Source organism: Protomyctophum parallelum, assembly GCF_964188405.1.
Source record: "Protomyctophum parallelum genome assembly, chromosome: 4".
NCBI classification, from domain to species: Eukaryota; Metazoa; Chordata; class Actinopteri; order Myctophiformes; family Myctophidae; genus Protomyctophum; species Protomyctophum parallelum.
The window spans coordinates 15467078-15482520 of record NC_139700.1 but is presented as its reverse complement, the minus strand read 5'-3'; the positions used below and the strand labels follow the sequence as shown (position 1 = coordinate 15482520).

The window sequence follows — 15443 nt, the reverse complement described above, 5'->3', positions numbered from 1 at the left end:
TAGAGGCGAGAGATCCTTCCCCACTGCCCCTCTCCCTCCTCGGTCGCTACGGTGACCAGAGAGGCTGCGAGAGGGGGAAAGTAGTGCCAGTGGCCGGCCAGGCAACAGTCAGTGTTCCATGGAAGAATCAAGAGGAGAGGATAGTCCTCCCCGATCCCTCTCTTCCTCTCCTCCTCCTCCTCTCTCCCCACCCTTCCTTCCTCCGTTCCCTCACACACAACGTTCCCTCTCTTTCCCTCTCTCCACAAACACAGCCGTCCCAAACCGAGGTAGAGGTGAAGTAAAAACAAAACCCGGGATCTTTGACTGTCGACAGTCAGGGGCACGTCACCCCGTTGTTCCCCCGTTCGCATTCACGTGTCGGTCACATCCGTACACACCGTAAGCCCCCCTGAGTCAAACATATCCTGAGTTAAGAGAGGGTGAGGGGTGGGGGGACACAGATTTCCTCCCCCCACAGTGTGTCCCCAGCCCAGGCTGTGGATCCTGCCTCGTTCCCTGGGTTTGTCCTGCTGTGGTGTTGGAGGAGGAGGAGCAGGAGGAAGAGGAGGAGGAGGAGAGAGGATGGGTCCGGTCTCCCCGACTCCCGCTCCCTTTCTGCTGGGAGTCCCGCTGCTGCCTCCGTGTCTGCCTGCCTCCCCTCTCCCCTCCACCCGACACACACACACACAACGCGCGCCCGCCTGCTCACACAGTCACACACACACATACAGACACACACACAAACACACACACACAGACACTTCTCCCGCCGATACCGGCGCTGCTACTGTTGCTGCTGCCGTTGCTGCTGCCGCTGCTGCTGCTGTGCCCGACAGCTCCCCACCCCTCTAACGGTTCCTTGCTCGCGCTCACACACTGCCAGCCTTCTGCGTGTGTGTGTGCTCCAGTCGCGCACGCAGCAACACGCACACAAGTGATTGCCCTACCCCCCCCCCCCCCCCACACACACACACACACACACCCCCCACACTAACATCGCACCTCGGCTGGCGTGACATATGCCGCAGCCGGCGTGAAGCTATAGCACGCGTTGCTGACACACGTGTGAGCGAGCGCGCACACACAAAAACACACTGTGGCACAATTGATCTCCTCCCTTGCCTGTCTGCGAGTATGCATGCATGAGCCATGGCTCCCTGCGGCAGGCAGACTGTATGTATGTGTGTGTGTGTGTGTGTGTGTGTGTGTGTGTGTGTGTGTGTGTGTGTGTGTGTGCGCGCATGCACGCACGCATGCAAGTCGTGCACACGCGTGCACATGGGGAGGGCGGGGAAAAAGCTGGTTTAATTGTTACTCCACCCCCTCCTTCTCCTCCTCCTTCACTTTGCCTTGAATCACCTTCTCCCTCTCTCCCTCTCTCTCTCTCCCTCTCTCTCTCTCTCCCTCTCCCTCTCCCTCTCTCTCTCTCTCTCTCTCTCTCTCTCTCTCGATGGTGCTGAATTCTAATACAGCAGAGGCATAGCTCCGCCTAGTCTCCATTCATCACTGCTTGCTCCATGGCTGTGTGCATCGTGCAAGAGATTTCCCCCATAGCATTCTGCTGCCTGGCTGCAAGCGTCCTCACTGTCTGTCTTCCCCTCTGACATAGAGGGAAGGACAGATACGATTAGAGAGAGAGAGAGAGAGAGAGAGAGAGAGAGAGAGAGAGAGAGAGAGAGAGAGAGAGAGAGAGAGAGAGAGAGAGGTTGGTAGGTATATAGTAGGTAGTAGGTAGTAGGTACGATAGATAGATAGATAGATAGATAGATAGATAGATAGATAGATAGATAGATAGATAGATAGATAGATAGATAGATAGATAGATAGATAGATAGATAGATAGATAGATAGATAGATAGATAGATAGGTAGATCACATTGTGACTTATTGTGACTGACTCAAGACCTACATCAGCTGTTTTCACAGATGTCATTAACAAGTAATTTTCCTCGCGGACCTTGTATTATTATTATTTTTTGTGTAAATTGATTAGATAGCGGATCCTGCTCTCTGCAACATTTCCTTGCAAGAGAGTAGGAATCTGTAAAGCCCCGCCCCTCCATAGCGTGTCCTATCAATCACTCTGGGCTCCTCGGTCTTTCAATGGCGCCCCTCCCTCCAATGTTTTCTCCCCTTTCCTCTCCCGTCTCCGTCTGTCTGTGAAGTCCTCTTCCCTCTGTCAGCCTTTTCTTCCCTCTCTTCCCCGCTGCTGTGCTTCTGCCCTCTCCATCCCTCCAAACAACACTGCTGTGCTTAAGTTCTGCCCTCTCCATCCCTCCAAACAACGGCTTGCTGACGGCTTTCCAATTACCGCAGGGACTGAAGGGGCTGGGATGGGATGGCTGCCGCATGTTAATGCGTGAGGGGGGGGGGGGGGTACACCCAAGAGGGAGAGAGAGGGAGAGAGAGAGACAGACAGAGAGAGAGAGAGAGAGAGAGAGAGAGAGGGGGGGGGGGATTGTATAGCAGTAGATGTCCAGTTGAGAGAGAGGGAGAGAGAGAGAGGGGGGGGGCAGTATAGATGTCCTCTCGCCTCACATCGCCGTGACCTCAAGTTACTTTCTTTTTCATTTCAATGTGTGCCGTGCACTAATCGTTTAGGACTAATTCACCAAAATTATACTTAAATATAAATCATAAGAAAACATTGCAATGTTAAAGTAGCTCTCTTCACAACATCTACAACACCAGCAACAACAGAGACTGCAGAGTAACTGCAGTGACTAGAAAGCTACGGCTGCAGGTGAACAAGCTATTTAATGCTATGAATCATCATACAGGAGATTCTAAAAATAGAACTAAATACATATACAGATAGAGACGTGTATATGTCCCTGTAGAAAGGCTTTCTGATCGTCTGCTTTGGCTTCAGACGGGGAGCTCTTATCATCATACCGTACGTCATCATACATCATATCTCATTCTGGTCCTTTAATGTTTGTATTTACACAAACACTCAAAACTGGCTATTCATTATCAATGGCATTTAATGTTTATGTTAGGACAAAGTTTGTGTTTACACGCATACTACAAGCTGGACATAGGATCATCTCATTCCGGCCAATCACCATTTGCAATCAGTGCATTTGTTGCAAATGCACTGATAAAGTCAATAGTGTGAAGTTTGGTCCATACTATTTGTAGATCAATCACGTTGATCAATTTGCATTTTTCAGTGTTGCCAGAAAACCACGCCCACTGCTATGCCCTGTACAGATCAGAATAGTCTTCATAAAACAGCAGAGGTCAGTCCCCCGAGCCACATAGGAGACCAGATCAGGTCAAATCTTTGGCTTAGTGGCTCCTTTAAATGGATTACATAAGAAACAACAACGTTTAAGGTCCATCAGTCTTTGTGCTTGTCTAATCACATGGCAGTAATGGGCTAATTAACCTTTTCACTCACAATCTGTCAATTTTACTGCAAATTAAAGGCAAACAGTTGCCCAATGGCTAAAACGCACACACACACACACACACACACACACACACACACACACACACACACACACACACACACACACACACACACACACACACACACACACACACACACACACACACACACACACACACACACACACACACACACACACACACACACACACACATTTTGCACATTTTAGAAGGATGCACCAGCACAATAATATTTTTAGTAATCCTCCCACATCTCAATGGGACATTTGAGATGGGGTGTGTTGTCCACATTAACACATCTCTTAGCTGAAGGCGTAGCTGCAGAATGAGATAATGTCTCAAATTATGTTTCCAGTTCAGTGTTACTTTAACAAAAATTTCAAAGGCACCACAGTATTCTCAGTATCACCTCTTGGTGTGTCAGTCACGTGTGCAATTCTTGTGAGGTTTGGATGAATTAAAGTGTAAGTTTGACTATATATTGTGTATATATACGTATTACCTTTTAGTATTCGGTCCTGCAGAGAATATTAGCTCCAGGGTCAGCTGTCAGTAGAAACAACAAGCTTCTCATTTAGTTGAGATATACTTTGTACAGGACCAGGGCCACCTTGTTAACATTATCATGACATAATAATAATGTAATAATGTCAGGACTAAGTCTGAGGGGGCTTTTTTTTATCCTTTAACATTACTATGTAATTTATTGCAGTAATTATCTCTGCCAGCACAACGGTTCAGGAGGCGGGACGCAAATTTAAACAGACCACATGCAAATAAATATACAAATATCAATCAAAATGTATCCACAAAACTATTTCAAAGACAATAACTTACATTCCATGCGGCTATCAGCAGTGAGGGCAAGATCAATGACAGGTTGACCTTATAAACTTTAGGTAATGAGCGTGGCTGTTTAATTTTGGATATCAAAAAGCTATGAACTGCCAATACAACGCTGCAGATGCCGTTTCAAATGCCGTTATGTGCCATTTCCAGAGATGCTATCAAACTAAGCTGCTTTGTGATAACCTGAATAGCTCACACTGGCATCCAGCCCCTCAGGTAAATAGGTTTCCTCAAATAGCCCTGTTCTCTAAGGTGAGATGAGCACATTAGAAACACAATCATAATCATCATCACACCAGTGTCCTAGCATTCTCTCCTTGCTTGCTGAACTTGGGTGAGGATGCACACAATTTTGATCTCACTCTCTCTCTCTCCTCTCTCTCCACTCTCTCCAATCTCTCTCTATCAGGCGTGTTTAGGGCTATCATAGACAATTGTGTGTGGATTCATGATGCAGAGCAAATAATAAGAATTGCAGGATCCATTTGCACTCAAGACGCATGCTCAGCTCACCTATTGCTGTTATGGGATATTAGCAGAGGACAGAGTGGAGCGATGGCACTATATGTAACTCTAGTATCCACCTTTGTGTGAGGACATGGTTCTGCAGAGACCATTGAGTCTGTACGGATACAGGATCTCCCTTCACCAGTTTGTGTTCAACTGTCATTTGTCTGTCCATAGACAAATAAAACCGCAGGTGGCTTTTTTATATATATAAAATGGTCTCGCTAAAATCAATTTTTTAGCAACGGCCCGGTTGCTAGGCAACGCCTTGCTCAGCCCCGCCCGATCTGAATGGTGTACGGCACCATTCACTTTCACTTTTTTAAGCGCAGTCTTAAAACCCTTTTTTCTCTAGATATTTCTCTAGATATCTACGGATGTTCTGGGCAAACTTCTGACTTTATGCTGCATCACACTTACAATATTAACGCTTCTAAAGAGAAATCAATGTTACTAGCGTGATGTAGAAAAGTGGGCGTTTTAAGAATAAAAGCTCCCTGCATCCGGCTGGCACTCAGGAGGAGTTAAACCATGACATGTTTATTGTGTGTGAGAGTGTGTACATGTTGAAGAAGGTCGTTTTTAATATACCAACACTCTCTGGGTGTTTTACTACAAAGCTAATTTTAGAAATAGGTTGCATGCACAAACGCATAAAGTGTGGACATTGTCAGTATTCTAAACAAAGAGAGAGGATTAACAGGCAAACGGATCAATGCCAGCCGATTGGCATCACCTCTTGATGATGCAGATTATGAAGCGTGCCGATCAATATCGCTCGGCCGTGTCCGTCCTTGATGTGAATTGTCCACAGTCAAGGTTCTGTATGTCTCTCCTCTTCCACTCCGCCTTTCCCATCTCTCTCTCTCTCTCCATTCTTCAGTCTCTCTCAACCCTGTGGCTGCAGTAAGACACTGTGGATAATCCACATTCCAGCTAAAACTAGCGTGATAAATGCAGAGAGAGAGCGAACGAGAGAGAAAGAGAAAGAGAGAGAGAGAGAGAGAAAGAGAGAGTTATTTTCAAACACTAATATGAATATTTTTTCCGATAATGTAGGTCAGTGTACAAATACAGGAAAGCGGAGAGAGAGAGACATGCAAGACAAGACAGAGAGTCATTATACACTCACAAGGAGTTCATATTTTCCAGTGATATATAGTACATCTGCCAGTGAGGAGCCCCCACCGGGAGGACGTAGGGCCTTTGCCAACACTCCCTGCTGACAGGTGCCACCCTGCAGCCTGTAGGAATACATGCAGTGACAAATATCATCCTCCCAGCCGCCAGAATACGGGCCAATTGTGTTCGCATAGACACTCGACAAAGCCTGACGCGCCACCGTGGAAAGTATCCCTGCTGGCAGTATGCAATGGTTCTACGCATTGTTCTGTCTGTTATAAAGATCGTTGTTATGCTTTCCTAATTCTTGATCCGTTTTATTCTGTGTGGGTGTGCTTGTCTGGTCTGGTGTGTACTGTATGTGAGTGAGGTTATAGGCATAAGACGGGGAGGTAAGCTAGATATCTATTTCCCCATGGGAAACTATAGAGAGAGATAGGGTTGAGTTTGTAGAATCTGGTAGTCCTGTTCTATCCCCCCATTGTCAAGTGGTATGGGGATCCAATATAACATGTTTTTGGGTATGTTCTATTTCTATCATAATATTTGGTGTCAAATTTCGGTTGTCAGGCTTATGTCACAGTCTTTGACTTCTTTATAACCCATACCATATTTGGGGTTGGTATTTAATTTGCTGGTCTGGATTTTGGAATTGTTTATACTGTAGCACTTTGGTTTTATTGGGTGTAATCCATTGTGTTCTTTTGGTTGGCCAAATTGGCCTGGATTTGTGTGGGCTGCAGTTTGTCTATTTGGATTTTGTTTGTGAATAATGTGCATTCATGTGTGTAGTGGCAAATGTATGCACATTAGTTTGTGAATGTTTGTGTGCTTTGGGTGCATTTGTGTTTTTATTGGCATAATTCATACAATTAAAATTGCTTTACAAGCACAGTCATTGAAACCACTCACTCATCTTCTGGACTAATGAAAAAAACGATGTGGATGGTCAAGCAGGAACTATTGCAAAATATCCCTTCTGAAGCCCAACTGTCTAGTTGTCAGTCAGTCAGCTGATTCAGTTGGTACAGAGTCTGCTGCAGTTCAGATAAAAGTGTTTGAATTAAACATGGGAATATCATGGCCTATATGTAAATGTGTTATGTTTGCAAATGAGGGCAACGTGGGTGGAACACACAAAAGTCATGAGCCTTAAATGAATGAATTTAATAGCCATGTACTGTATAGCTGTAGTAGATTCTGATGTAGGCAAGCCAAGCACATCCATATGGTTCAGTACTTGTATGCAATAATACATAACATTTATATAGAGCTTTTCAAGGTGCCCAAAGTCGCTTTACAGAACAAAATAAAACAGTTTTATTAGAAAAATAAACTAGTTAAAAAGTTAAAAGGTTAAAAACTAGAAACTAAGGTAGGCAGACATAGTGGGGGAGGTTAATTATTTTGAATGAGTTGCTGCAACAGTGATACTAGTTTTTTTAATAATAAATTCAGAGTAGCCAATTATTTTTAGCCCTGCACTATGTTACACCAACAGTATACTACAATAGCAGGCCCTGACCTCGTGTTGTCTTTCGCAGACCTTCACCTACTATGCCATATTGACCCGTTCAAAGCATCCCTCTGTTCCAGGTTTAGGCTTTGGCAGGTCAACATGACCTCCAGCCGATCTGCTGGAAGCCTACCCGCGTCAGCGAAGGAGGAAGTGATGACGAGTTCCACAGGAACTTGGTCGACAATGCCGCCGGGTGGGCTGCTGACCGGCCAAGCTAATTTCACACTCCCCTGGTACCCATAATGCCCCTGGAGTTACCGTGGTCATGGACAGAAGGTCAGAGAGAGCGAGGGAGAGGAAGGGAGTGGAAGTGAGAGAGGTAAAAGGGGAGAGAGAGTCTGAGTGAGCGATAGTGGGAGGTGAACAAAGATGGTAGAGAAAATGAGTCCACATGGTGTGTCATTTAAGGACAACGACCTATCTGACTGAAGGAGTGAGATCAGGCCACTGCTGTGAAGACAGCTCTGTAAACCTCTGAGTGTACATTTGTACAAATGTAACCAAATGGTAGTAGGGTCCATTTGTACACATTCAGAGTTAAAATAACACCAAAGATTGCACTGTGTAGACACCATTTATACACCACACAATGCCTCATCTAAACACTTAATTGGCGTAAAAGCAATACACAGACCAGAGCGAGGTCTAATTTCCCAGGGCACAGCTCATAGTGCCAAGACACAGCAGGCATACTGTAGCTAGTAACCTCACTGTCCTCGCTAGCGGTGTAACCATATAGTAACAGCATAGAAAAATCTATTTTAATTTCAAGATATATCTTGATACCTTACCCCTTAGTTATCCCTAAACTTATTTACCATTTTTTACTATTTTAAAACATTTTAAAGTAGTTCAAATAGCTGATCTACAAGCTCACAACGTGTAGATGTAGATTGGCTAGTTGAACTATTTTAAAATGTTTTAAAATAGTAAAAAATGGCCAATACGTTTAGGGAAAGGGGTTGCCCAAGTATATCAAAATGTAAACACTAGCATACTTTGTATTGTATCGTTATGAAGTGCAAAAAATCGGTATTGAATTCTTTGCAATGCAAATAATTGTGTATTGCAATTATAAGAAGAAAAAAGAAAAGGAGGGGTTTAATTACTTTTCCATTTCATCACTACACTTGGTCTATTGATAAATGTGTGTATTCTCTGTATGTGTTCATGTCAAGGTGCGGGTTTGTCCATGTGTTCAATGTCCATACAATTTTGCCAGAGAGCGTGTACGTTATATAATAAATGTTTCCCTTAAGAAACCTGCTCTATCCACATGTTAAACACAGATTTCATGCCTTTGCTAAATAGTTACGGTATCAATTTTAAATCATTGAATCTTATCGTATCGCAATGAATTAACCAATAGTCCATGCATCGTACTGTCAACTATGTATCGTGACACGTATCGCATCGCTGGCGTTACACCCCTAATCCTCGCACATTCAGTGTGTCTTACACCCCCTAGTCCTCGCACATTCAGTGTGTCTTACACCCCTAGTCCTCGCACATTCAGTGTGTCTTAGCTCCTTCCATTTCTTTCTTCGGGCTCATGCAAAGTACAGAACACAGAGCCAAGACACATTATCTCTAGGGACATTAGCGCTGACACAATGCCATAGTGCAGGGAGGGGAGGAGCAGTTAATCTGCTCATCTCATGGGATGAGGCAGTGATGAAGACGAGGAGGTCGCTGCTGGATTGCCAGGCGACGGAGGGATATTTTCTTAACCACTTAACCTACAGTACTATTCACATGCTAGAGAAAATAGCCTATCTGCAAGCTCACAACATCGCATGGCATGGAGTTGTGAGCTTGTAGATCTGCTATTTGATCTGTTATATTTTATAATTAGAAATTTAAAACAAGAAAATGTAATAGTGTTGACATCGAACACAGGAAGGCCAGTGTTCATCTGGTTAACAATTAAATTGTTAAATTGTGATATTATCAAACATAAATCTCAACCAATATCAGACGGTATACATTTACCAAAAGGAGATGCATGTGCATATAATTCAGTCTGACCAGAAGAGGCATAAAACAAAGTCCCATCAGCAATGGCAAGAAGTGTATATTAATATGTGTATGTCTTTAAATGTTCAGATGAATTGAAAATGGAGGACCCTTTTATTTATTTGAAATTTCACTAGAGCTATTGTATTGACCTGTGTTTTCATCATCAATCAATCAATCAATCAATCAATCAATCAATCAATCAATCAATCAATCAATCAATCAATCAATCAATCAATCAATCAATCAATCAATCAATCAATCAATCAATCAATAACAAATGAACAATGAGAGGAGGACATATCAAAAGCAGAGGCATGGATTGACTGTAAGTGAAGGTGACCCAGCATGAAACAGAGCCGACACTAAACCACAACGCCACTCGACTTGGTTGAAAGTCACACAAAGATTAACATGATATACTGTACGTAAGACTGTAGTCTACTTCTACAGACACACTGAGTGACATACTGAAGTAAAAGCATGTTAACTATTCTCTTGAGTCTAGATGTGTGCTTGCTGGCTGTGTGTGTGTGTGTGTGTGTGTGTGTGTGTGTGTGTGTGTGTGTGTGTGTGTGTGTGTGTGTGTGTGCGCGCGCGTGTGTGCGTGCGTGCTTGCGCGTGTGTGCGTGCTTGCGTGCGTGTGACAGAGCAGAGAGAGAGAGAGAGAGAGAGAGAGAGAAAGACTGTGATAGATGGAGTGAGGTGACAGGACAGTATTAGAGCTACAGAAGGTGGGAGACATGAGCTGTGACTGTAATGCAATTGCCCTGCTGTCAGACACACACACACACACACACACACACCGCTTCGACAACTTGTTGCTCATATAAACTTGTATTTCTTTCCATAAATATGCTATGTTCTTGCCAAATAATCATTCATATTACATATGCAGCCCTTATTTAAAAAGTAAATAATTTAATTCGATCTTGGTGCAGTCAGCTTCGGTCGGAGGTTTTCTACTCAAATGAGCTAAACTCCGCCTCCTCAAACCATGCTGTGCTCTGATTGGCTAGAAGCAGCTTCTAGAAGCTTGAAGCCAGAACCCAGCTTTTTTGCGTCAAAGTTAAGTTTTCAGCAGAAAAAAAGCACGCTAAAAAAAAAAAACTATTCATTCCAAGCTTCAAAACGAAAACGCTGGTATTCATAAAGATAACATGGGAGCACAAAGCAAGAAGCTGCTTCTAGCTTCCTTCCACCACGGACATCCAGCACGTGGCAGGCGAGGATAACTTCGTCGCGGACTGCCTCTTTTGGGGGGTCGCTGCATCCGTCCACTTGGGGCTTGACTTGTGCCAGCACGCCAAAGTGCACCGGCATACCAATGCCCCTTTGGTACCGTTTTTAGTGCCGGAGAGGCATTTCGACCATGTGAATGTGGACCTGGTGGGCCGCCTGCCCTCCTCCCACGGATATACCCACCCCCTCACCATGGTGGACAGGACCACTAGGTGGTCAGGTGTTCCCCTGTCCTCCACTACTGCGGCAGAGGTGGCCCGGGCTTTCATTGGGTGCTGGGTGGCCCGTTTCGGCACCCCTGGGGACATGACAAGCGACTGAGGTCCCCAGTTCACGTCGGAACTCTGGACTGCAGTTGCTGAACACCTGGGGGTGAAGATTCACCACACTACGGCATACAACCCACGGGGGAATGGACTTTGTGAGCGGTTCCAATGGGATATGAATGCCGCACTTCGGGCCAGCCTTACCGACAGCGACTGGGCTGACCGTGGGTCATGCTTGGTCTCCGCTCTGCCCCCAAGGAGGACCTCCAGGCCTCGTCTGACAAGCTGGTGTCGCTGGTCGGCCGCCTCTCATCGAACTGTGTCCCGGGGTGTCACTGATGCGCTTGTCCCCATTCCGACATCTCGTCACTGCCTTCCCCAGTCTTACGTCCCCAGGGAACTGCCATCGGCCAAGTAAGTTTTCATCCGGCACGACAGTCATCGGACTCCGTTGCAGCCTACGGTCTTTTTCAAGGCAAAGATAAGGTAATTCAGAAGAACAAGCTGTGAGTCGGCTGTCAGCACTCAGCAGCACCGGTGTTCGCACAGTTCACACCACTGCAGCAACACTGACACGTTCAGTGGAGAGGCTGCTGTGACGCTGTCTGTGTGCCGTCTGTGAAGAGCCATGAGCCGGCCCGGGAGGGGCAGCAACACCGCCGGGCAATCTCCACACTGACTCGAGAGTCGAGACTTGAGGAAAAGACCCATATCGGCCAAACTTTAATTAAAAGCTAGATGCAGACATGCAGTGGCTATACTTGGGTCAAGGGTGTTGCTTTCGTGAGCAATGGTGTACGAGATTGGTAATAAATTCTCATTTTTAGACCATCTGGGCGAATTAAATAAATAAATAAATCTGCGGCGCGACAGTTCCTCCCCACGCAATTCTAGCCTACCCAAAGGTAAAATCCACCCGCCGCCTATGCCTGTCAAGTGATTCTCTGTCTATAGTCAGGGGACATTAATAAAATTTGGGAATACATTTCTTACCAATATTTGTAAAGATGTCTACTAACATATCCCACATTCATGGTTTATATTCAACCACCTTAGGGGAATGTTTGACAGCTGCTGAAAGTTGGGGTACCATACAACGTATAAGGCAAAATGTTCTAAATGTCATTATGCTTTAAGTAGCATGTGACGTGTCAAACTAGGGGGTTTTCATGATTCTGAAAGCATTAGTTTTGCGAAAAACACTCCTTGGGCTTAAAAAGGCCATAGCCGTCATCACAAATGTGATGAGGTCAGCACATTTGGGCACATTAGGGCACATTTGGGCAAGTGTCTATGGCTGTTTTTAGCCCAAGGAGTGTTTTTCGTGCAAAACTAATGTTTGGAATGGATACAGAATGATGAAAACCCCCTAGTTTGACACGTCACATGCTATTTAAAGCATAATGTCATTTTGCCATATATTGGCTGTTGATGGTACCCCAACTTTCAGCAGCTGTCAAAAAATCCCCTAGGGTGGTTGAATATAAACCAATGTGGGATATGTTAGTAAACACCTTTAAAAACACATTGGTGAAGAAAATTCTTGGTAAGAAATGTATTCCCAGATTTGACATACTGATACTGATACTAGTTCTACTCACCTGTCTCACAGCCTACCTACCTAAGTTTGTCCCAGTTACATTGCTGCGCACTATGGGAAGAAGGAAATTGTGGGAGTTGACTCCACATGTAGTAACGGATGGGTTATTAGTTATTATTATGTGTCCTTATTAGTGTAGTGTAGTGTAGTAAACACGTTATGGCTCATACACACTGCCCGGTATTTGCTCCGATTATGCTGTCGGGGAGCATTTTTGGCGCTGGCCGACAAAAAACGCTGATCTGACGTTAAGCGGTGCCCAAAAGGTAGATCAGGATCTACCAGTATAGATCACAAAGGCTTTGCAGTTAGACCACATGACATGGCCCTAAAAATATATATAATTTTAATATAAAAAACGATTTTTGCATCTGCCGCTTGAGATGACCTGAGATGACTTGATTGATTGACATCAAAAAGGGCCTGTCAGCTCAAACACACAATGCAATACTTGTTGTTGCGTACAATCATCAGTAGCAAAGTCAAATACCAAAAATAAAAACCCTACCATTTCCCCCCTCTATTTCCCATTCCATGTGCGTTTGTCTTATAGTTCTCTGGCCTCTGTACTACTGCCACCTACCATCCATTTATTGTATTACACAGTGGGTGAAAGAAACACACCCCTTAAGACTAAACCCCACCCATCAGAGGTGTGGCGTCCAGAGGTACCTTTGACATGACATTTTGTGTATGTGTGTGTGTGTGTGTGTGTGTGTGTGTATGTGTGTGTGTGTGTGTGTGTGTGTGTGTTTCGATGTGCAGGGCGTTGCTGAAAATGAGCTCCTCAATTACATTTTGTAACTATTTTCAGCAATGGGATTAAGGATGTGACGGTTTGAAAATTACAAAACCAGGTCGATATTGAATAAAAAATCGACCGAAACGGTAAAACTGGAGGGCGCACTTGAGTCATTTTCGTTTTTGTCCATAGTGGTGTAAACAGAGCCGAAGAGTTTGATCAATCCTCAAAGCCCCCCGTCCCCCCCCCCGCATCCCCGCCTCCCCGCACCCCCCGTCCCCCGCCGCAGCGCGGAAAAAAATAAGTTGTTTTCGCTGGTACTTTTAAAGCAGCTTCTATAGGCCAATGTCCAAGCCAAGGTGAGGACTTTCAGGACTATATTATTATTATTATATGAGAGAGAGAGAGAGAGAGAGAGAGAGAGAGAGAGAGGGGCCTAAAGGGGCCCTGGGAGTCTTCATGGGGGCTGCGGCCCCGTGGCCCCCACAGACTCTACGTTGTTGGGTGTAAAGACCATAATTTGAACAACAAAGTGACAGATTTAACACATTTGTCTTTATTTCTCAATGCTCACACAAATGGAAACAAGCCATAGTGTTTTCTTGCCTACTTGGGATCAATTCTTTAAGCATTGTATTTGTATTAAACAATTAACGCATCGTGATGCATCTGCACCAGGCCAGCTATATAGGGTCCATGAGAGTCCAAAACATATCGCTGTCGTGTCCAGTGTCCAGTCCAAATGTGAGCAACTGTACCTACTGTTTAAAGCCACTGGCCGCTTGACTTTTCGCTGACGAGAAACCCCTCTCCCCTGTCGCAGGGTAAACAAAACGTCATATAGCACATGGCTAATGTGCCAGGGAGGAGGAGGAGGAGGAGGCGGCGCTGCTGTAACTTTCTCCAGGCCAATAATGGATTTAATCATTCCAAATAGGTCTCTCCATTCATTGCTACGGTCGACATGCTCGTCTCGCTGTCTGTTTACTTTTGACTAACGCAAAGCTACTGCTGCGCTGTGCAGAAGAGCCATTGAAGTTAGACTCCCAGATTTGCGACATTGAGGGGGCAGAAAACTGAGCGCTCGAGCACTGTTCATGCAGCCTGGAGTTAAGCGGAGTGGGACTAGCTGGAGTTTAAGAGTTGAGATTGTAGAGCTTGTAGATCTGTCTGTTTTTGCAGCGCCGGTGTCAGGGTAACAAAATAAGAAATTACAGGCAGAGATGAAGGAACTGTCAAGCAGCAGCAAGCTACGCTAAGCTATTAGCTAAGTTAGCTAACATCACCACCACCATGGCTGGTGTTGTGTTAGCTTAGCAGCTAAGTCTTAGCTTCTTGCAATGCTATAGCATTCTCACTGTGCGGTCTCATGGTGCGGGAACTGTGGGCTGCTGCTTGGGGAGATGAGGGGTTTCTACAGGCGGCTGCTATGACCAAATTGATTGTGTGCAACATGACAACTGTTTTAAATTATTGTACAGTGACTATTGAAACTTTATTGTAAACAAACAACACTGCGTGGTCCACCCAGCTCCACCCCCCTGCCCCCATTCACTTGAAACCTGACACCTGGTGTGTGTGTGCTGGGCTGCTGGCCGCTCTGAAGGCTACAACAGGCAGCCAGCAGTGAGCCTGCGCACCGCGGCGAGCGTTGCGACCGCTTCTGTCGGCAAACATAAAAATACGGTTCGGTCGGTTTAAATAAATTAATCCGGTTTACTAGATGAAACCGGATCGTTCCGGTTAAACCGGAAACCGTCACATCCTTAAATGGGATGATAGTTTTATTTGGTGGGTAGGCCTATATGGGCTGGTCGTTTTGAAAGTAGCTAAAAAAAAGTGTGGGCAGCCCTAGTATAGATGATTATATATATATATATATATATATAATCATATAAGCGGCGGTGGCTCAGGGGTAGAGTGCCTGGATGGTAACCGTAAGGTTGCCAGTTCGAACCCGGGCTCCCCCAGAGTTACTGTCGAAGTGTCCTTGAGCAAGACACTGAACCCCTAATTGCTCCCGATGTGCTAGTTGGTGCCTTGCATGGTTTCCGCCGCCATCGGTGTATGAATGTGTGTGTGAATGGGTGAATGTAATGCACAATCTCTGTAAAGCGCCTTGGATAAAGGCGCTATATAAATGCAGCATTTACCATTTACCATTTTATATATATATATATA

The 15443-nt window shown here is 45.1% G+C and overlaps 1 protein-coding gene across 1 annotated transcript in view; it reads right to left on the bottom strand.

Annotated features, from left to right (window-relative positions):
- The window catches only part of shank3a (SH3 and multiple ankyrin repeat domains 3a), a gene marked incomplete at its 5' end in the record, with an annotated part of 286471 nt that overhangs the window by 109023 nt on the left and 162005 nt on the right, over positions 1–15443 (bottom strand). The window lies entirely within an intron of this gene.